This window comes from Meles meles, chromosome 11 (genome assembly GCF_922984935.1).
Source record: "Meles meles chromosome 11, mMelMel3.1 paternal haplotype, whole genome shotgun sequence".
Classification (NCBI taxonomy): domain Eukaryota; kingdom Metazoa; phylum Chordata; class Mammalia; order Carnivora; family Mustelidae; genus Meles; species Meles meles.
This window is the reverse complement of record NC_060076.1, coordinates 37,741,297-37,763,434: the sequence shown is the minus strand read 5'-3', so window position 1 is coordinate 37,763,434 and position 22,138 is coordinate 37,741,297. Positions and strand designations below refer to the sequence as shown.

At 44.0% G+C, this 22,138-nt stretch overlaps 1 protein-coding gene and 1 pseudogene across 4 annotated transcripts in view; both read right to left on the bottom strand.

Moving 5' to 3' along the window:
• Positions 1–22,138, bottom strand: part of FAM219A (family with sequence similarity 219 member A) — a 52,597-nt gene that overhangs the window by 19,605 nt on the left and 10,854 nt on the right. The window lies entirely within an intron of this gene.
• LOC123953055 lies at positions 8,403–17,659 on the bottom strand (annotated as a pseudogene).

Below are 22,138 nucleotides of genomic sequence, written 5' to 3'. Positions count from 1 at the left end.
ATGGTGACAGTATTTTAAAAAGGAGATGAAAGAGTCTCAGTCATGGGACATCTGGGTGGCTCAGTTAGTTAAGTGTCTGTCTTCGGCTCTGGTCACTATCCCTGGGCCCAGGACCGACTCCCGCATCAGGATCCTTGCTCAGTGGGGAGCACTCTGCCTCTGCCTGCTGCTCCCTGCAGCTCTCTGCTCTCTCTCTCGTGCTAGCAAATAAATAAATAAATTTTTAATTTAAAAAAAAAAAGGAGTCTCAGTCACCAATTCAGTTCTGGTCCTAAATTTTAGGGCCATTTATATTCTAGGTACTCGCAGATACAAAGATACTATGATCTCTACTGGTGAAGAGCCATCATGTAAGGCAAATGAATAAACAGATAATGTTTAATAATATGCCAAGTGCTACAACAGAGATTTGTATATAGTGTTGTCTGTATACAGAACAGAAGTACCTATTCCACCCTGGGGAATCAGGGAAGACTTCTCCAAAGAAAGCTGAGGCATGAAGAATGAGTAGGAGATAGAAATGAACCAGATGAAGAAAGGAGTAGGGAAAGAAAAGCAAAGGCAAGAAAACAGCCATCTCAGATGAAAGGAATAGCACAGATTTGTTGGAATGTTTAGTGGTGGGGTGAAGTGCGAGTGATGAGACCAGAACAGGAGGGAGACTTCAAATCATGAAGGGCTTTGGAAATCACAATCAGGACTTTGGACTTTAATGGAAAATAATGGGATTGGAGAAGAAAAGTGTATCAAGGTCATACTGCTAGGGCTTAGTTGGCTGACTGGATCTGGGTTTGAGGAGAAAGACCTAGGCACAGATGACTCCTAGGTTTCCGTGTATGTGCATGTGTGTGTGTGCACCTATAAATATGAGGGATCAGAGGAAAGAACTTGGGGAACACTAATACTGAAGGGGTAGACAGAAGAGGACTGACAGCAAAGGGCCAGGAGAACCTGGTGTCATGGATGTCTGGGAAGGATAGGGCTGTGAGAATGTAAAACAGGGAGAAACAGAACCAGAGTTCTCAAGGGGCTCTTATATGACAAGAGAGACTGGAGTGGAGGATGGTTGAGGCTACGAGGTAGGAGCCAGTAGAGAAGGGCCAGATACTTGAAGATGTCAGGAAAGAGAATTCAAGACTCACTGTTTACTCTGTGGTTTGCTGACATTTCAGCAGAAACTCTGTTTTTCTCTCAATGTTATGTGCTGATACCTGTGAAGCTTGAGACTCCCCAGAAATAAGCCCCATTAGAGAAGTCTAGCCCTGGTCTAGAGAGCATGGCAAGTCTGCTATTTCTTAGGAAGTGTGCGTAAGAGTGGTTTGAAGATAAGGGAGGCTGACCAGGGCCTGGTCATCTCAAAGCAAAAGCAAGCTGGGTTGGGGTAGGGGGTTGCAGTTGCCCCAAGTTCTGGCTGTACCACAGTCCCATGACTTAGCCTTGGGCCATTCTCCTCAGGCCACGGCAAAAAGTATAAAAGCCCTGGGCTTCTAGTCCTTTAGGCGGGAGGCCTGCATAGACCTAATAGGTTCCCTGAGCTTTTTCTTTCTCTCTCTTTTTTTTTTAAGATTTTATTTATTTATTTATTTATTTGAGAGACCAAGAGAGAGAGCATGAGCAGGGCAGAGGGAGAGGGACAAACAGACTCCCTGCTAAGCAGGGAGCCTGATGCAGGACTTGATCCCCAGGACCCCAGCACCCCAGGACTCCAGGTCCCTGGGACCATGACCGGAATTGAAGGCAGACGCTTAACTGACTGAGTCACCCAGGCACCACTGCTTTGAGTTTTTTCAAGAATCTGAAACACCTGCTCTAACAACTGTGGACATCCAGGAGAGGCTCAGCGTTAGAAACTATACTCCAAGTGAGTCTGGTTGTGCAGTGATCATGATTTCTCACTTTTAAAACTTTCAATAATACTTTTCTATAAAAATACACAAATAAAACTAAAGAATCATTTGACTTAGGTGTGCCTGGCTGGCTCCATCAGTAGAGCATGTGACTCTTGATCTTGGGGTCATGAGTTCGAGCCCCACATTGGGCATAGAGTTTACTTTTTTTTTTTTTTTAAGATTTATCCATTTATTTGAGAGAGAGAGAGAGAGGCCAAGAGAGCACAAGCAGGGGGAGCAGCAGAGGGAGAGGGAGAAACAGGTTCCCCACTGAGCAGGGAGCCCCACATGGGGCCCTATCCCAGGATTCCAGGATCATGACCTGAGCCGTAGACAGATGCTGAACCAACTGAGCCACCCAAGCACTCTGGGCAAAAAGTTTACTTAAAAAAAAAAAAAAAAGAATTTGGGGTGCCAAGCTGGCTCAGTCAGTAGAGCATACAATTCTTTTTTTTTTAATCTTTTTTTTTAAAGATTTTGTTTATTTATTTGACAGAGATCACAAGTTGGCAGAGAGGCAGGCAGAGAGAGAGGAGGAAGCAGGCTCTCTGCTGAGCAGAGACGCAATGTGGGGCTCCATCCCAAGACCTTGAGATCATGACCTGAACAGAAGGCAGAGGCTTTAACCCACTGAGCCACCCAGGCGCCCCCGAGCATACAATTCTTGATCCCAGGTTGTTAAGTTCGAGCCCCACACTGGGTGTAGAGATTATTTAAAAATATAATCTTAAAAAAAGAATAATTTGACTTAATTATTAATTCATCTCTTAGATATAGTAAAGGAGTCAGTAAACTGCATGCCTCCACTGTAAGAGAAGGTAAAATATGTGCAATTAGAGTTAAGGGTAGATACTAGGTCTTTCTCCTGCACCCAAACACCAGAACCTATAGGTGAGTGGGCAGTGGGCAGGAAAACTGGGCTTGCACTGGCCCTGGCAACCTCAATGAGGTTGGACTGACTCCTCCCAAAACCTTGACCTTGGGAGCTACTACATTTTGAAAACATCATGTTTTGGGAATGAAGAGCCTGTTCCTTATATACAAAAATGGGTCTGTGAATGTTGCCAGAGTTGAATGAATGTTTTATGCTATTTGATGTGTTTGAAATAACCCAGTAAGTTGAAAATTTTTTCTGTGAAAGGAATGTTTGTTCCATAGAGTGAAATGGTGGTTACAACTAGAAAAGAAACCCCAAAAGTTCCTGTGTTTCCTGGCAGGGGAACAATGCTTTCTCTTCATTTGCTTCACAACCTCAAGGCAGTCAGAAGTTTAGTTACAAGGCCTCACATCTGGGCTTCAAGGAAGCAGAGAATAACCATTTCCAGGAGTGTTTTGGATTCTACATGGACACCTAATTTAACAGGCAGTAGGGACCTGTCTTGTTCCTATTACGACTTCCACTCTTCTCCCTATTCTCTTCTATCTTTCACTACTACAAGGAAAACCTGAGCATTGGTTCTTCAGTGATTTTATCCTATCAGTGTTGAGGAGAGTACTTCTCAATTCCTTGTGACATCTAGGTGGGACCAGGACAAGTTCTCTCTCTACTGATAGGAGAACAAATGGTGTACTGAAAGAACCCCAAAATCCAGTCAACCCTGGGCTGCTATGGATTCTAAGAGAATTTTGCCACCCACCCCCTCTGCCCCAACCCCAGCCAGCTACAAATTGTCGGGGATCGAGCTGCTTTGACACGCTGATGTTATCAGCCTCATAGTGCCTGGAGCATGCAGATAGGAACAGGGAATGGCGCCGTCTCACCCGACACAGTAATGCAATTTAGTTCTGAAATCCAAGTAGGAAATCTTGAAAGCTGACATTTTTTTTTAAGATTTTATTTATTTATTTGACAGATAGAGATCACAAGTAGGCAGAGAGGCAGGCAGAGAGAGAGGAGGAAGCAGGCTCCCTGCTGAGCAGAGATCCTGATGCGGGGCTCGATCCCAGAGTCCTGGGATCATGACCTGAGCCGAAGGCAGAGGCTTTAACCCACTGAGCCACCCAGGTGCCCCGTAAGCTGACATTTTTTATCCACCACAGGACGGGGATGATAGTGTGGAATTCCCAGCAGAACCATCAAAATGCGGAGATGGCTTCTGTCGTATATTAATAAACAGCTCAAAGGAATGGAAAAATGTACAGAGAGCATTTGTAGGGGAAGTTAAGTGTCTGGTCCTTCTTGGCCTCTCCTTATCCCTCCTCTGAGCTCTGCTGCCAGGTGACCAGTCCACTTGTGTGAACCCCAAGCTGCAGCTAGAAGCTCCTCTCCTGGGCATCCCTGTGAGATGTGGGGATATGGAGGAGGTACTGGGGATATGAAGGAGGTGCCAGCCTCCCCAGCGGGTGTGCCACAGCAGTTTGGGTGGGTCTCAACTGGCCCTTTTTTGGAAAGGGGCTACAGACTGGGCTACAAATCTGTCAGACAGACAGCTGCTTGCCTTCCCTCCCAGTTCCCCAACCTCATCCCCTGCCACTCTTCCCCCAGATTACCATACTTTGCATCACTGGTCTTTGTTCCTGACGGAGCACGAAGAGTCTTCCTGCCTCATGCTCCCTTTCTGGCTACATCCTATTTGTCCTTCAGGCCTCAGCAGACACATAATCTCTTATCAAAAAGTTCCCACGAATATTAGGTTGGGTTAGGTCCCCCTATAGTATACTCTCACAGCACCACCTCCTTCCATTTCTTTCACATACTTATCAAATTTTACTTTGAATATTAGTATAATTTATTTAATAAACATTCATGCAAGCAGAGGCCATGCCTATTTCTGTGTCCTCCCAGTGCCTAGAGACTGAACACAATCTGATGACAAGCGAACAGATTGCTTCCATTTGTTTGAGCCACAGCAAGGCTCTTTCTGTGACAGAGGTGGCAAAAGTCCGGTGGCCTGCCAGGCCGTGCCAGGGCCTTGTCTAATGGTGTCCCAGACAGATGTTGTATTGCGTGTTCTTTGTAGGGCCACTTCTCTACGTAAGTCTCTGGCTGGGGGCTGAAAGATTGCCTTTCAGGAAGTTATTTTGGAGAACAGCCAAAGTAGAAGTCCCCAAACCCTCACTTACTCACTCACCTGAAGGGCTGTCCTAGTTAGAACTCACTTAAGGTCCAAAGCGGTCCTCCAAAGCGGCAGCCCAACTTCAGGTTGCCCTCTGGGGGGACTGATCATCAGCTGAGCAAACAGCTTTCTCTGAGACTCTAGGGCCAGGCTCAGATACTGCTTGCAGATACACACTCCCGCCACCAAAGTTTTAGGGGAGTGGGAAGCCAGCTTGGAATCAAACCATCAGAAAACCCTTTGGAGGGAGATGGGGGCAGAGCTGCTCTGATCCTGTCTGCGCAAACTGCTTTCTGGCAACCAGAGGCTTACAACCATGTTTACCAGGCAGCAAAGCATCCAAGGCATGGGAGTGCTTGGGCAAGAAGACAGCAAAGGAAAACACAAGAAACCTCCCTGAACTGTAAGCATACCTCTGGCTGGAGAATAGGGCCTGTGGATTCCAGTTTTGCCTGTGAACTGCACTGACTTTGGAGTCTAGACAGGCCATTTCACTCTCTGAGTTCCCAGGTCTGTTTTTATTCAGGCCTGAGATTCCAGAAAGAGCCTCCAGGGAAGAGAGTAAATGAGTTGTCCCAGGGCAATGCCAGATGGCAGCCCTGGGATTAGAATTCGTGGGCCCTTCTTTCCAGCCAGCTGCTCCTTCCCCTGAGTCCTGAACTGTTTCTTCTGAATGCTCAGGATTATATTCAATTTAGTAAGGTTTGTGGTCACATAATCACTGCTCTTAATAAAAATGAATACAGAGCATCCGCTGTTAGGGAAGGCAAACATGAGGAGCCTTTGCCCCTGAGAAAACAGGCCAAAAGTAAGTTCTGGCTGAGGTTAGGCCTGTTCTACTTGAACATAAACCAACACAAACAACTCTCTTGGGATCTGACAGAGTCCTCATCTGTTCTTGTTTCTTGTCCAGGCTTCCTTATGTGTCGATAGCCTGTGCTTAATCCCACAGTAAGGGCCTATCCTGGAAGCTAGAAAACAGTTTCCACACATGAGAGGAGCCAGCCTGAGGGATAGTCTGGACCTAGATCCTCTGAGTATCTTTTCATCCCTAAATTAGTTACTACACTGTCAATGCTCCCATCTCCAGGACTGTTATCTAGCTATACCTCTTCAGGTGGGGTGGAGGCAGCCCTATTCCTTCCAGCTCAAACTCTGTCAGGTCTACTCATGGCTCAGCAAAATCTAAAGGCTCTTTTCTCCTCCCTGTCCTGGCCTGTCCTATTATGACCAGTGGTGCTAAGAGCAGGAGCTTGCAGCTGTTCTCTGCTGGTTTAATATTGCTTTAGCACTTGTTTCTTTGACCAGGAAGTTCTTTGAAGTGTAAGGCATGTAATGGCCTTTTTAGCTCAGGTAGTTCTTTCAATACAGGATCCAGGAGTCAATGAGAGGTGAAGAAAACAATGCAGAGCCTTACACAAGGCCCAGAGCAGGGCTCGCTGGGAGGGATGGGATCATGAGTGCTTTCACTCAGCTTCAGTCCAGGTAAACTTACCTTCCCTCCTCACTCACCAGCTAAGGCAATCCAAGTGAGAGCACAGTAGCCTCATCTGTTGGCTTTGATTCATTTAGCTATGGAAGAGGCTTGGAAGTAGAGAAGGAGCTTTCAACTAGAAAAATCCAATCCCTAGTAGGTCACTTCGATTCCTCTGCCCTTCCAGATTCTTCACAAACCCCTCCTCTGGATGGTTTGGGGAATCAGGAAGGAAACCCCTCTGCAATGTTAATCTAACTCTCTTTTGCCAAGGGCCCAAGTGCGTGGCTAGGGTGGGGGTGGCAGGCTGTGAACCTCTGGACTCACTAGTTTCATTTCTGCTTCTACTTGCTACACTTGCCCCCCAACCACCTATGTCAATGCTCTTTCCCTAAAAAAAGGTATCTTTAAATCAAGTGCATAGTCAGTGGCACACTGATTGCACAGTGATAGCTCATGAAATGTTCTAGCTTCAGGCCTTGAATTCTGCTCAGTGCTTCTCCTTAGTTTCCTCTGCCTCACACACAAAACTAAAGATCGGAATGCAGGGGTATTAGAGCCTTTGGCTTTAACACTCCCTTGTTTCACTAGATTCTTACCTCCTCCCTCTGAAATCCTACAGTCCTGCCAAGGGACAGCTCAAATGCTGTCTTGAAAGCTTATTTCACCTTCAGAGAGATGGTAACCTCAAGAAAGAGCTCGAGTCAGGCTAGATGTATGTGGAGGAAGGTGGGGCAAGGGCTGGAGAGGATAAGGAGGGGGGGTCCCTCGATCCATAGGACTGATCTCAGAGACAGAAGAGGTCAGAGACATGTATAGAAAGCTATTCAAAATTAAATAAAAAGGGTGTTAAGAACTTGGGCACTGTGGCTTTGCAGACGTGACAAAGACTGGGCTCCATTAGGAGCTATCCAAGGTCCTGAACTGCCTCCACCTGAAGATCTTGGAGCCTCTGGACAAGAGCCCCACGTGCCAGTTAATGCTGACCTTAAATGCTACTGGCTACTCTCCATCCATCTCTGCTTGGACCCATTGCCTGAAGTAGCTCCACCATAACTCAAATCACTCTCTATGGGTGCAACCTGGGCTCCTTGCTAGCAGCCTGGTTGGCTGGCCAGACTTTCAACAAGGGATGAAGTTGAGGTTGAGGATCTTGGTGTTTGTGAAGTGTCTCCCAGTCCCTCTGGAAGCTCAAGAATAAATGGGCCTGGCTCAGGGACAAGGTGGCTGGTCACAGGGAAGGGAAAGAGGTCTCTATGTGGCACATCCTCAGACACATCAGTCACTCCTCCCCTCACCTCAGTGGCCGCTGCACACATGTGCAAGTACACACACACACGCATGCACATACACAGAGGCCAGATTTTCTGTTCTGTCACTGTAGAGCCTTACTGCTACAGAGAAGGCACAGTCTCCTTTGTCCACACCTGAGCATAATGTACTGTTTGGTTCTCACCACGGATATTACAGAAATCTGGCAAAGAATACCAAAACTTAAAACTTAAATAAATAAAATATTGCTTTTTTCTAATTTTAAGAGGAATATATTGTCACTGTAAAAAGTCAAGATAAGCACAAAAGAAGAAAAAAATCACCCTAAATCTTACCATCCAGAGCTATATCCCATGTTAACTTCTTGCCACACAGCCTGGGCCCTTGTGTGTGTATTTGTGTGTGTGTGTTGTGTGCATGTGCATGTGTATGTGCGCACATGCACACCCACACTACAAGTGTTAGTAAAAGCCAGTATAGTGCAGTGGTTAAAAGTATGAGTCTTAGAGTAAGTTCTACCTCTGCCATTTACTTGTCTGTGTGATCATGATCAAGTTTCTGACCTCACTGGATCTGGTTTTCATAAATTTCTTGGTGTGTATGGGGGGAGGTTTAGAGAGATACTGTGTTTAATGGTAAAGCTTAGTTCACTCTAGTAGAGGCATGGCCTGGAATTGAAGCAGCAGGATGGGTAGGAGACCCTCACAGAGCCTACATGGTGAAGATGAGGAAAGTGACCATCAAACAGAAGAGTCCCATGGCCTCAGATAGGGTAAAGCCCAGAATAGCACAGGAGAAGAGCTGCTGCTTGAGAGATGGGCTTCTGGCACAGCCAAGGATAAAACTACCAAACACTATTCCAAAGCTCCTGAACCAGTCACACCAACTGTAGTGGCCCCAGCACCACTTGGTCACTGTGTCAATGTTCTGGAAGACAACAGTGATCTGGACACCCATCTGGCCACCTGGAGTACAGAGCTGCTGTAGATGGCTATTTAGACGGGATCTCTGGCCTACCCAGGAAGGAGGCAGGCACACACTCAACTGGACCCCTGGTACAACAGCGGATCAGAGCTGGAAGAGTGTGTAGTGCCTCAGTGGCCTGCACTTCTTTAGTCTCCCCACTTTAGTTCTAGGTCTCACTGCTCAGTTTTCCCACCCTGTTTTTCACCTTTAACATAAGGAAAATAATAGTACCCATTTCAAAAGATTGCTGGGAGGATTAAATAGGATAATGTATATGAAGTGCTTACTACAGTGCTTGATGCCTGGTAAGCAGTCAATAAAGGGTAGCTTTTATTACACATGACACACACAACACACACACCCAACAGAAATCACTCTAATACTGCTTGATGCCTAATTTTAAAACCAGACTATTCTCCATCTCAGAGAAAAGCTGAAGAGACAATGAGTAAGTTCAGTTTATTTCATCTTCTATCTGGCCTAACTTTCCAGGCCAGTGATGATAGCTGGGACTTGGGAAATAAAATGGCCTCCTAGCTCAGAAAGGGGAAAAAGGCAGTTCTTGATCCAGGGCTTTTGCTTTCAGCCTGAGCTCTGCAGCCAGGAAATGGCAGGGGCTTTTTTTGGTCAGGGTTCTCTCCTCTTCTTGAACTTTGGGCCCCAGCCTTTTGGCCTGCTTCCTCTAGCCAGAACTTTCTACCTCTCTGCCCTGAGTGCCCCACTCTCCTGTCCCACTCTCCTTCAGGTGTTCCTTACCTCTTGGCACCCACAAGTCCCTTTGTCTGGTTTGGGCAAGCCTACTTCCTCACCGTCTACATCCCGGGCATTTGAGTACTATGCCCACCACTCCACCTCTCCATACCTGCTCTACTAACCCTATTCTCTTTGAGGTCAGAACGGGCTCCTAAATAAAATGCAATGGTCTTTTCTCAGGTGATCATCCATTACCTTTCAGTATCAGTAGACAGTGCTGACCAAATCTTTCTGGAGATTCTATTTTCCCTTGGCTTTTGTAAAAACATCCTATCCCTATCTGTTCTGACTACCCTCCCTACTGTTCTTTCTCTGATACTCTAGACATAGATCCTCTCCTTAGTGTGGTCACTGACTCATTTTCCACATGTTCTTTCAGCATGTGGAAATATAACATTATATTATAAACTTATTATTTCAAATATCTCTCGGTTTTGCACCCAAATCTGTATCTCTAGCTCTGACTTCTTAAGCTCCAGACCCACATTTCCAACTGCCTTCTACTTTCACTGATGTCTTACCCTTCTGCCAGTCTATTTCCTCCTGTTGACTACCCTTATCTTGTTAACGGCACAAACCACTTTGCCAGTTAAATAAACTCAAAACATAAAAGGTCGTTAAAGAAACTTATTATTTTGAAACAGTCTTATATTTATAGAAGAATTACAAAGTGCAGAGAATCCTTGTATACTCTTCACATAGCTTACCCTAATGTTAGCATCTTAAATAACCATGTACGTTGATCAATTCTACATTGAACAAATCAATACTATTCATTAAACTATAGACTTTATGCAAATTTCTCCAGTTTTTCCATTAAAATCCCTTTTTTTGTTCCATATTGCATTTCATTGATATGTCTCTTAGTTTCTTCCTCTTTTTTTTGACTTTCACAACTTTGACTTTTGAGGACTACTGGTCAGGTATTTTTTAAAACATTCCTGCAATTTTGGGGTGCCTGTATGGCTGAGTGGGTTAAGCCTCTGCTTTCGGCTCAGGTCATGATCTCAGGGTCCTGGGATCGAGCTCTGCATCGCCTGCTTCCCCCTCTCTCTCTGCCTGCCTCTCTGCCTACTTATGATCTCTCTGTCAAATAAATAAATAAAATCTTGAAAAAAATTCTTGCAATTTTGATTTGCTTTGTTTTCTCATGATTAGACAGAGGTTATGGATTTGGGGGAAGAATACCTCCTAGGTGATTCATCCTTGTATCACAGCCTATCATATGACTTATGATATGAGTATATGACTTATTGTTGGTGGTACTAATTTTAATCATTTAGGGCAGTGTTTACCAGGTTTCTCCACTTAAGTTTTTATTTTTCTTTTATTTTGACCATATTCCATTAGTCAGAAGCAAGTCACTCAAGGGAGGAGAATTGAGTTCCACTTTCTAGAGGAGGAGTATGAAAGAATTTGTGGACATATGTTAAGATTACTACAGTAATTAATACATATTTTGGTAGAAGTTCTTATAGGCTGTGCAAATTCTTATTTCTCCTTAAAGTTTCACCCACTAGTTTTAGCAATCAGTGGATCCTGCCAGCAGCAATTATTACTATGATGTTCTAAAGATAATTTTTAAATTTCTCTCATTCTATTAAAAAACTACTTTTAAATAAATTTTAATAAACTTTTAAATTATGTAAATATCATAATTCTTGAAAATTTGTTCTTTCTCCCTCTATTTATTTGTTGAACTATTTATATCAGTATGGATTAATATACATTTATTATATTTTGGGGGGTGATAATCCAATACTACCATAATTTATTTTGTTGTTCAAATTGTTCCAACTTTGGCTACTGGAACCTTTTTCAAGTTGGCTCCTATCTCCTTTTGATGTGCCTGGGGGGTCATTTTAATCTACCTCTTTCCTCCTTATATTTCTGACAAGCTAATCATGAACATATAGTAACATTCTTTTTTCTCTTTTTGTTTCCTTTTTTTTAAATATTTTATTTATTTGATAGAGAGAAATCACAACTAGGCAGAGAGGCAGGCAGAGAGAGAGGAGGAAGCAGGCTCCCTGCGGGGCAGAGAGCCCGATGCGGGGCTCAATCCTAGGACCCTGGAATCATGACCCAAGCTAAAGGCAGAGGCTTTAACCCACTGAGCCACCCAGGCACCCCCCTTTTTTTTTTTTTTTTTTTTTGCAATATCCTGCTTCAGATCCTTATCAACATACTTCAGGACCACTGCAGTGGTAACCCACTCATCTCCCCATCCTGTTTCTTCTTCTTCCAACTCATCCTACACATTACTCTTAAATTACCCTTCTGAGAATTAAACACTTCTCTTATTACATCATTCCCTTGTTCAAAACCCTTTAGTGGCTCCTATCACTTAAAAACTCCTTGACCTGGCATTCAGTAGTTTTAACAACATGGCCCAACTTGACAATCTGGTTGCTTCTCCAATTGTTCATCTTTCCAAATCCTTTGTTCTCTTTGCCCCAGCTGTTAACTCTATGCACAGACAACTTCCACTTTCTATCTCTACCTCTATCATTTTAATCCATCAAAAAAATCTCTATTAATTTCTTTAACTTACAAAAGCTATGTATGTTAAATGGGGATAATTAAAACAATGCCAAATGGTTAAAACAGAATGAGTCTCTGACTCTCTGCCCTCTGCCTTTCTCAGATTGTTTTTTTTAAAGATTTTATTTATTTACTTGAGAGAATAAAGAGAAAGAAAGAGAAAGAGACAGAGAGAGCATGAGCAGGGGGAGGGGCATAGGGAGAGGAAGAGGAACAAGCAGACTCCCCACTTAGCGGGGAGCCTGACTTGGGACTTAATCCCAGGACCTCAAGATCATGATCCCAGCCAAAGAAGTCGGATGCTCAACTGACTGAGCCATCCAGGTGCACCCCTCAGGTTGATTTTAAGAATGAAGTGGATTTCCAGATTGTTCAGTATCTTTCCTATCTCTCTATTAAGTTGCTACATCACAGCAAACAGATTTAGAGACATGCTTCTTGAATTAAGAGTTTATAATGCAAGTCAGAGGAGCACCTGGGTGGCTCAGTGGGTTAAAGCCTCTGCCTTCGACTCAGGTCATGATCCCAGGGTCCTGGGATCGAGCCCCACATCGGGCTCTCTGCTCCGCAGGGAGCCTGCTTCCTCCTCTCTCTCTCTGCCTACTTGTGATCTCTGTCTGTCAAATAAATAAATAAAATCTTTAACAAAAAGTCTATATAATGCAAGTCAGAAAAGATTAAGTCCAGAAAAATATAGATCTTTATGTTTGCATTGCAACGTATGCTCTCAAAGCTTTTTTCTTATTATCTCATTAAATCTCTGACAACCCTAAGAGATAGAAATAGCATCTCTTTTAAAAATAAAGGCTTTTTGGGGTGCCTGGGTGGCTCAGTGGGTTAAAGCCTCTGCCTTCGGCTCAGGTCATGATCCCAGGGTCCTGGGATCGAGCCCCACATCAGGCTCTCTGCTCAGCAGGGAGTCTGCTTCTCCCTCTCTCTCTGCCTGCCTCTCTGCCTACTTGTGATCTCTATCAAATAAATAAATAAGATCTTTTAAAAAATAATATGTTTATAAAAAAATAAAAAATAAATAAAAATTAAAAAAATAAAAATAAAGGCTTTTTTTTTTTTTTTTTTTGAAAAGCAGTTTTAGGTTTAGAGCAAAATTGAGGGGGAAGGTACAGAGAGTTCCCATGTACCGCTGTTCCCACATATGCATAGCCTCCCCTATTACCAACATCCTCCACCATGTAGTACATCTGTCATGACTGATGAACCTTTAGTAATACATCATAATCACCCAAAGACCATCATTTCCATTATGATTCAGTCTTGGTTTTGTACATTCTATAGGCTTGGACAAAGGTAAAATGACATGTATCCATCATTATGGTATCATACAGAATATTTTCACTGCCCTAAAAATCCAGCATCTATTCTTTAGCCCAATCTTAGGAAAAAACCTAAAACCCCGTAGAGCTAATCAGCTTCCCTAATGTCTCCTAGCCAGGGCTAGATCCCAAGTTTCCTGACCTCTTTCCTACTTTACTCATTAAAACACCATACTGAAAACCACAATGAGCAGCAACACTAATGGGAGGAAGGCCAGAAGCCAAAGAGAACCACTCAGAATGTTGACACATCAGTGTCATGGTTTTACCTTGGGGAATATGAGAATCATTCTGTTCCCTTGCTTCTCTTCTATGGTGAAAGTGAGACTGTGGGAGAGCTCTAAAAAGGAAATAAGAAACAGAAATGTATCTGATTGGTGTGATGGCATTCTCTTTTCCAAGAAACGTTCTGCCTCCCCAAAGCTACAGGGCTCTGCAGAACCTGAGAAGGAAGTGAGAAGAACTGAGTCAAGTGTGGCCGCCAGTCCACTTTAGAGCATGGGGTGTCCAGCAGAAACAAGATTGGACGTATAGGTGGCATCCAGGGATCTGGCAGCATTTCCTTAGCCAATTCATCTCAATAACTTGTTGATGTGCATACTTGATTGAAAAATATGGGAATTATGAGGTAAAAGCTCTATCTCCTGGGTAGGCATAGATGAATCATATCATCCATATTCCAAATGATATATGAAAATAGTAACTCTTATGTTAAATGCATTTTACCACAATAAAAAAAGATATATATCTTGAACATCTTTCCATGCTAGATCTTCTACTAGATTTTATCTCCTCCTTTTAAAAGGCTGCCGAGGAGCACCTGAGTGGCTCAGTCAGTTAAGCCTCTGACTCTTGGTTTCGGTTCAGGTCTTGATCTCAGGGTCTTGAGATAGAGCCCTGCAGGGTCTGTCTTCTTTCCCTCTCCCTCTATTCCTCCCCCTGCTTATGCACATACGCTCTCTCTCTCAAATAAATAAATCGATCTTTAAAAAATACAAAAATAAAAGGCCACCTATAGGTCTGTTGTGGGATGGATGTACCATGATTTATTTAATTAGTCCCCACTGATGGAGATTCATGTTGTTTCTTTTTTTCTCCTCCCGCGTCATCATAATGTTGCATCTACTATAACTATTATAATGTTATAATATTGTTACTATTTATTTATTTATAGCTACTATAATATCTTATTTAAAAAGTCTTTGTACACTTGTCTACTTCTTTAATTTAATAAATTCCTGGAGGTAGAACTGATGAGGGAGTCAATGGGTATGCACACATTGTACTGCCAGTTGTTTTTCCAGAGAGGCTGCAGGAATGTATACTCTCAGCAACAGGGTACTCAGCAAAGTACTCAGGTTCTGAAGTCAGAAACACCTAGAGTAGTTCTATAACAGTCAGTTGTATGACCTTTGGTGAATTACATTTCTTTAAAACCTTTTTTTTTAAGATTTTATTTATTCACTTGAGAAAGAAACAAACAGAGAGATCACAAGCAGAGGGAGAGGCAGAAGCAGACTCACTGATGAGCTGGGAGTCTAATGTGGGGCTCGATCCCAGGAACTGGAGATCATGACCTGAGCTAAAGGCAGATGCTCAACCATCTAAGTGACCCAGGCACCCCGTGAATTACCTCTCTTAACATCCCTTTCCCTTCTAGGCATGTAATATTACCCACTTCACAGGGCCAGTGTTAAAATTACATGAAACTCTGTATGTAAAATGGTTCACAGCATGCCTGACACATATAACAAATGGTAGCTAAGTTTTGTTCTGTTTTGTTTCATGCTGCTCTCTCCTCGCTTACTTGGTTTCCATCTAGTCTACAGTATTCATCAGTCCCCAATTCCCTAGCCACTAAAAAGGAGCTGGGGATACTGACTAACTGAAGTTTTTCTAATCAACAGCAAGAGATATTGCCCTCTTTCTGAGTCTCAGTTTCCTAGGAAAGCCTTGAAGCCAATTTCCAGAACTCTATCTTTAGTGACTAAATCACAAAGAGACAAACTCTCCCCTTCTCAATGATCTTTCCTAGAATCTTAATCAAGCCATGTTTATTCCCTAGAACACTGTCAATCAGGCCATTTTAACAGCTGGCCTTTCTGTTCTTTAAAATAGGACACTGCATTAAGCCCTCGAGGCTAGAAAGGGCCAAAGGAAAACAGATGGGAGACAGACCTGAAGACACAGGCATCCTGGGACACTGGGGAGTCCAGGATGAATTCTCTTCCCTGTGTACTTACACAGTCTGGCCTAAAAGCAGAAAGGCTGGAACTGAATCATGGCTTCTTAGGGCTTTAAGTTCCCAAAATTATTGATTTAAGGTTGAAATTAACCAGGACCCTGTGACAGAAAAAGCCCTGTGACAGAAAAAACCCTGTAACAACTCTCCAAACTGCCAAAAGGGGGCAGTGTAGTGTTATGCTTAAGAGCACAGGCTTTACCTTCACAAATGGGTTTGAATAAGGGTTTTGCTATTAGCTGTGTGACCTTGGGTCTCACTTGTCTCCTTCATAGATTAAGAGTATACCTTCTTCATATTGTTGAAAGGATTAAGTGAAATGTGTGTCTGGTGGAAAACACCTAGTAAGTGCCCATAAGCAGCAGGGGACACATCATAGGGTGTAGGGTTGACTATGACAGTCAGATATGACATGGAGTAACTAAGAAAGGAGATAAGATTGAATTCACTCATTCATTCATTCATTCATTCAAGAGATCTAGTGAATGTTTACTGTGTGCAGGGCACCTTACAGGGCACAGGAGACATAATGGGAAGTAAAAATAGATATAATCTCTGCCTTCATGAAATGTGGCCTTCAGAAGGACCTGTATGAGTAGAGTAATTATACAAACATATGTGAAATTATAAACGAAAAACCACAATAAGAAGAGGGCCACTGACAATGTCTAGAGTTTGAAGGAAGCCCTCTGTGATGAAATTATAGCTGAACTGAGATCTGAAGGGTGAGTAAGAGTGAACCCAAAATGGTAGAAGGTAGAGGGAAAGCATTCCAGGCAGAAGGAACATGTGCAAAGGCACTAAAACAGAATGGGCCCTGGGACATCAGAGAAATAGAGGAAAGGCCAGTAAGGTTGGGTGCAGTGATGGGGGTAAATGTGGTACAAGGTGAGCTGGAGGAGGTAGGAGCCAGATCACGTAAGGCTTTGCAGGCCATGTTAAGGATTTGAGGCTTTATAATAAGAACAAGAGGGAAGCTGTTGAAATGCCAGGGTCTGCACAGGGCACCCCTACTACTTGGCAACACCTTCCTCTGCTATCTCCTTTCATAGGGGATATAGGGAACAGGTCTTCACACAATTCCTGCTGTGGTCACCTGGGAGAAAGGAGCAAAAAAGTAATCTGCAACAGGTCTCTTCTCAAGACAGAATGAGGCCCTGTGAATCCTCATTGACCAAGGAAGAACTAGGCATGAAGAGGAATGTGAGTGGGGCATTCAGGGCTATGAGACTCTCATCAGAAATCCTCTACAGGTGATAGGCTGTCACTACAGAACTCCTAATGTTTTCTGACTGTTGCATGACCAAGTCTCTAGTCAGCCTGCACATCTCAGACTTCTGCCCCAACAGATTGTCTACTGTACTGGACCTGGTGACAAAGAATTAATAGCTAGTAAGATGGGGTGGTAGAGGTACAGTACTCTTGTGGGCAGGGGTGGGTTTAGCCTTGCAAGAAGCAGCTCTCAACTTGTGTGTGCCTTTCTGGTTAGCTGGCTCACAGCACCCACGGTACATGCATTGTGTTTGTTGGGGGCACATGCGCACAGAAGACAGTCTCCACAATCTTTTCTTTGTAAGGAGAGAAACTAAGCATGGAGATCCTAAACAGAACAGGAATGCTAAAGTATTCCTGAAGAATACATCACCAGAAGGTGATGGCTCTTTACTGTCTCTCGTAGGTTTTTAAACTTGGCTGGAAAGAGAAAAGGGCCTAAGAGTGCTAGAGCTGACTGCCCCTCCCCTCCTCCAACTCTCCCAACCCACAGCCCAGCTAAACAGGAAATCAGGCCTGGGTCCCTGCCAGGGCCCAGGCTGGGGCAGGAAGCTCAGGAAACAAGTGAGAAAGACCGTCTTCACAGAGAAGAAGACTGCTTAGAAATCCCTGGGAAGGTAAAATAAACCCAGCCCCTGCTGAATTCCCTCCCAGAGGAGGAAAACGCTAGACCTGCCTTCACTCTCCCCATGCTCAAGCATGGGCTTAGCAAGATTCAAAGAGAACAGACCCAGAAACTTCATGGGAGAGAGAGTATTGTCTCAGTGAGAAAAGACTCCAAGTAAGGACCCTCCCTCAGAGAAATAAAGGTCTTCAGTGAAGCTGGGTGAGTACCTGGTCTGCAGATATCCTAAGGCCATCTTGGGCTGATAAGGAAGGAAATGAAGGTATAGGATAAGGGCAGTAGTGAAATAAGTAGGCCTTAAAGGAGAAAGGCCTAGGGATATCTGTAATACCTGTTTGTGTGGGGGTGGGGGACCGTGGGGAAAGAGTGTAGGCTACAGGTAACAGGAGTTCTTTGCTATGTAAATGTACAGGAAAGTCCTGATTAAATAATGCACTGAGGCAGACCAGCAATGACTGCTCAAAACCTTAGGTGAAAGGCTGAAGGGAATGTGTGTGATGGAGATACAAGTCTAACTACACCACTAATTAATCTGACTTTCACAGAAGGTAGGACAACCATGTGTCCTGTGTCTCCTTCCTGATATGACTGATGCAACAGGAAGTACTCAGTACACCTCAGAAGTATTCTTCACAAAAAAGTTGTATCCGAATCTAATCAGACCTTGAGATATAATTACCAGTTTGCAGAATGGGTTTGCAGAAATAGGAGACAGAGAAGATTATAAATGAAATAACTATTCAAAATAATCCAGTGGAGTATAGATGAAAGAAGAGCAACCCAGGGTTGATCACTGTTGTAGCTCGGTGAGTACCAGGGAGTTCTTTTTACTTTTTCCTCTACTTTGTACAGGATTAAAATCTTCTATCACAAAACATTTAAAAATTTTGAAGAAGTTCTGCAGACTAGAAAACACCTTCCCTATCTCTCGCTGGGAGAGGAGCAGCAATGCGGACCTTTCCGAAAGTTTCTGGAGCCCTGAGTGTTGGCCCTGTGGGAACTGAAACAGCAGCAGGACACCCTCCACCAGCATCAGTACTGGGGCTTTCCAGGAAGGCCCCACTTGGCCAAAAGAATGCTACAGCAGTCATGACAGGGAGGGGCAGTTCCATTCCTCCAGTCAATGAAGCCCCTTTGGGAATCAGTGGGAGCACAGAGCACTTCCATCTCTAGCCTGGTCTCATCATGGCCCAGTAAAGGAGGCCAGGGACTCTTCTCATTTGATGATGAGAAGAATAAGCCATCTCTCCACCCTCGCCTATAAAAGCTCCCTTGGGAACCATCAACAGAAAATGGAAAACACCAACCCCTTAATCACCATCAACCCTTAGATCAGAAATGATACAGTAATCTGTAGTTCATTCATCATGTACGTGATCTTATTTATTTTATAAATAGCCTGAAAGAGTTTAGGAGCTTGGCTAAAAGTAGTAGAGCTAGACAACAAAAGTGGTAGAGCTAGAATGTGCCCAGCCAAATTCCTACCAAAACTGTGCACAACTCCTGCCCTGAGGCCAGTGCCCCTCACTAGCTCACCCTGATCTCCACAGCCCCTCAAGGATACTCAAGCCAATTCCTTTCATGGAGTTCCCTGAGACTGTCTCCCTGCTGTAGTTCTGTCCCTTAGCAAATAAAGAATCTGAAACATGAGGTTCCACCAGGAAGTTTATAGGGAGGCTGATAGATGGTTCCTGACTCGTTCCCTTTGGTGCCACTGTTTGCTACCTTGACTATCACCTCCCCACTTAGTCTCCTTTCCTGACTCCACATAATTCTCCCTTCTCTTCCCCAAACCACTAACTACCACCACTACCTCCCCACATCATTATCCCCACTTGGCCTTTCTCTGAGTTGAGTATCCTCTGACCCAGGGCTGGAAGCAGCAGGACAGCTGAGGGCAGAAAGGACTTTCTGGAAGCTGAAATCCTTAGGAAACACCTTTGGGATTTGCAAGAGGTCCAATGGAGGCTCTTTTCACTAGCTGTTGCAGTCTACGTGCCAATGTGGTTACTGGCCTTCTCACTAGAGGCACGCCTGCCCTTGGACAGAATGGCTTATAGCGTTTGGCTTTTCTGGTAAGGAGAATGTGAACCCCATAACTGCTACACAAAGAACAAGCCATCCAGACTGGCACTCTCCTCCTTCCAAGAGCTCCAGGTATTTTTTTCCATCTCCAGGAGGATGTGTGCAAGTCATACAATGTTGGAAGACTCAGGTAAGCTATTCATCAGGAGAGTCAAATTGCTCACTAAATAGTACACGTCACAACTCTATTAATAGCTTTTGCAGCCTCACAACAAAGCACAGTCATCAGTTATGCTACCTACGGGAGAGAAGCTGGACCAGCCTTCCTATGTTCTCCGATGTCCTTCACTCCTGAAAACTTACCTAATGCTGCAAAGGGAGGGGAGGCAGAAAGGTCAATTTGTAAGGGATTCAGACTACCAAATCTGGGAGCCCCTTCCCTCCAAGGGGAACATGTAGGAAGTCACTCTGTGTCAGGACACTCAAAGTCCTTCTCATTCTGTGATCTGAGCTCAAACATTTTTTTATTTTTTAAGATTTTATTTATTTGACAGAGAGATGGAGCCAGAGAGCACAAGTGGGGGTTGGGGCGTGAATGGCAGAGGGAGAAGCAGGCTCCCCGCTGAGCAGGGAGCCCAATGCAGGACTCAATCCCAGGACCCCGGGATCATGACCTGAGCCAAAGACAGATGCTCAGCCAAATAAGCCACCCAGGCGCCCCTAAAGATTTTCTTTTTAAGTAATCTCAACATCCAATATGGGGCTCGAACTCACAACCTGAGACCAAGAGTTACACGCTCTGATCTACTGCCCCAAACGTTACTTTGTCATTGCCACCGTACCTGACCTCCCCAATCTAATGTGTAAGGCGTTATTATCCTCTCTTACGCTATCCTGTTCTTGTCTTTTCCGTCACTTGTCATAGTTTGTAATTGAGATTTTGTGTACACACTTCATTTGTTTCGTGTCTGTCTCTCCCACTGGACTGCCAGTCATAAAGGCAGGGATCATGTTTGCTTTAGTCATCATAGTATTCCCTGTGTCTGGTACAATGTCTTGCATATAGCAGATGCCCAATGGTATACTTTTTAAAGATTTTATTTTTAAATAATCTCTATACCCAGTGTGGCGCTTGAACTTGCAACCCTGAGATCAAGAATCACATGCTCTACTGATTGAGCCAGCCAGGCGCCCAACAATGGTATTTTTTGAATAATGAATGAGTGCCCCCACCCATGTATTCCCTTGGATCTCCCACAATTCCCCACATGTACCTTCTATTCCACTCACCAACTCCCACCTACTCATTCTCCTCTGGGTCTCTACTGGTCCCATCCATAGGATCACCTCCCAACATCCTCTCCTTTTTTACTCATCTTTAAAGAAACCAGCTGCATTCTTCTGTAGTTCTGTTTCATGACAGCAAGTCTCTTCTTTGCCAGACTATAAGTTTTGGTGGCAGAATGATCTGCCAAGGAGTTAAAAGGGGTGTTGGGGTGATGAAACTCACAACATAGCACATCAAAGTGGATCCCTCAAATTAGGATATCATGTCTATCAAGTTACATGCTAGAGGTTATAGAGGCTTTGGGGATGGTTGAGAGCTTTACTAGAATAGTCAGGGAAGGCTTCCTGGAGAAAGGGAATTTATATAGTCTTCTGAAAAACAGATAGGAGTGGGATAGGCAGAAGAGGAGGGCAGAGAGAATTCTTTAGAAGAGAGGAGGTCTTGGGGTGCCTGGTTGGCTCAGTGAAAAGAACATGTGACCCTTGATCTCAGGAGCATGAGTTTGAGCCCCATGTTGGGTATAGAGATTACTTAAATAAATAAACAAACTTTAAAAAAACAAAAGGAGAGAAGGCCTCAAGATATCAACAGACAAGTGGAGGTAAGGGGCCTGACTTGACCTACTAGAAAGAAAGACCTACCAGAAAGCTGGCATGAATGGTAAAAAATATGGCTACTTGGGAGGGGCAAAGCCCAGTGTAGATGCTTCAAAAGCCAGTGAGGAAGTTTAAGTTGATGCAAAAGAACTTAATTAGGTTCCAAATTGTAAGGAAATATCATGGGCCTGGGAGTCAGGATACCTGGGTTCTAGTCGAGGCCACACCAACCTCCAGCCGGGTTATGGCCAAGCCTATTTACTGTTCTGGGATTCTGCTTGCATATCTGTAAAATGGGCAAAAATGACTCTCCCAATCTATTTCAGGTGGTTCAGGTCCTTTGGAAACATCATTTCATCTACCTTAGAAAGGAATTTACAATAAGGATAATTGCACCCATAAACTTCACAGTCTAAAGAGAATGTATTCAGACCAAGACAGGTAGAATGGGGAGTTCATACCTAACTGAAGGAAAGAAAAGGACGCATGAAGAAGGTGGCATTTTTGTGATGGGCTTGAACGATAGGAAACATTAGCAAACACATATTAACGGAAAAGTAGGAGAGTTGCTGCTCATTCTACAGTGGATTTTTTAGGCATGTTTATATTACACACACATGATAGAGCCATGCTCATTGGTAGAGTGTTCTTAGCTCCCACTTTACTGTGGCATTTTGCAGAGAGGAACATGTCTTCCAGTGCCCTGGCCTCTGGCCCAGTTTAAGAACTGCTACCACAGGGAACGAAGGCAATGAAGCCCAGAGATAGAAGCATGTTCACACTCCCAACCCAAAGGCCCAGGTTC